Here is a 1553-nt window from a genome sequence, read left to right on the forward strand (position 1 = left end):
TTTTTTTTCAGTACACTTGTTTCTTGAAGTTTCAGTCACGAATCCTTCATTGATCAAAGCGGAGACGAACTTAGCCAGCGGTGGAGTACACCTCTGGACTCGGCTGGTTTCTTGGAGTAACTCAGGTGCCACTCGATACCTACCAAGGTTTTCAGAGTCGGGCCACTGTACGTCCACACGGCACTGCTGTTCAATACTTAATAATGCTGCTAGTGGCTCCAAGAGACCTACATTACACGTTACCCCACATTCAAAGCCCGCAAGCAACCAACCTCAGGTGTGACGTATGATGGCACCGCCTACATCACGCGTGACGTCATGGACTTTCGACGCCGTGAGTGGTCGGCGCGCGCGGCGAGGCACTCACTCGGGTTACGTCACCGAGAGAGCCCCGCCCCGTCACCTACATTCCCATCTCTTCCATACATTTTGGCGCCGCCTGCTGCTATAGGCGGCCCCGCCTCCTTCCCTCTCGTCCAGAATTCCTGAATGTGTCTGAGCACGTCCAGGGAGGGACTTCCTCGTTCGGGCCTGGATTCCAGAGGGTCACATGGACGAGCCTAGTTTTTGTGGGAACTATGGTAATCCATCAGTGATTGCTTTTCCACCGCAGCAGGACGCATTCGACCCATTAGGCCGCGGCTGTGTCGTCCGGCCAGACTTAGCGGGTGAATAATGAATATATGGGATCATTTGTGTAAGCTGATCATCAGGCGCAGCACGTGGACGCTGGACGGCCAACGGTGTCTCGGCCACGCGCGCGCAGACGCTCTCGCGCTTCGTCTGCCGAATCTCTCGCCATTGCCGGTCTCTGCATGGCAAGTGTTTTCCCGTCTCCATGCATAACGCCTCTTACTTTCGGACGTGTCTGCGGAAGTTGAGTCGGACAACCTACGTCACCGTTAAAGTTAGGCTCTGATTTATGCAGCAAGACCGAGGCGCGGAAAAGTATGACATCAATTTTTTTAAACATTGATAACATTCGTAACATATCAAACATCTTTAGATATGCTCGCTTGGGTAATCTATAACGGGTCCAGTCAATGTTCTTCAGTCTTAAGTTACATTTAATTGTGTTATGTTTAATTTAGATTTAGGTCAAGTTAGGCTAGGCTATACTATATTGAATCAGTTTTAGACTAAGACAGGTTAAGTTAGATGAAGTTTATGTATGTTAGAGGCCAGAAAACATAGAGACCGTGGACACAGTTACATAACCATTACAGCCAACGACACGATTTCGGACCATATCATACACGCAAATACATACAAATACAAAACTCACTTTCAAGACCACCATAAAGAACGCAACCATACACAGCTTGAGCTAAATCACCACCGTCATCACCGAAATCATAGCAATTTTCACGGCTCCTCAGAACGCTATGAAAATCATCGCAATTTCTGCAGCTATATTCAAATGCTATAGCGGCCGCTCCCCCCTCCAAAAAAAATAGACTTGTCATCTGTTTTATTTCATTTTATTGTTGCCAAAAGTTGTCAGAGTCGTTACCAGATCACCATAGCATCCTCGAGAAGAAAAGTCATCGCAA

At 47.9% G+C, this 1553-nt stretch overlaps 1 long non-coding RNA gene across 1 annotated transcript in view; it reads right to left on the bottom strand.

The window, feature by feature from the left end:
• The window catches only part of LOC119593780, a 44413-nt gene extending 44175 nt beyond the window's left edge, over nt 1-238 (bottom strand). The window contains exon 1 of the long non-coding RNA XR_005230560.1: nt 144-238. This is a non-coding gene — a long non-coding RNA (uncharacterized LOC119593780). The remainder of the gene's footprint in view (nt 1-143) is intronic.
• Nucleotides 239-1553: the final 1315 nt, after the last annotated feature.

The sequence above is a fragment of the Penaeus monodon genome, chromosome 32 (genome assembly GCF_015228065.2).
Source record: "Penaeus monodon isolate SGIC_2016 chromosome 32, NSTDA_Pmon_1, whole genome shotgun sequence".
NCBI lineage: Eukaryota > Metazoa > Arthropoda > Malacostraca > Decapoda > Penaeidae > Penaeus > Penaeus monodon.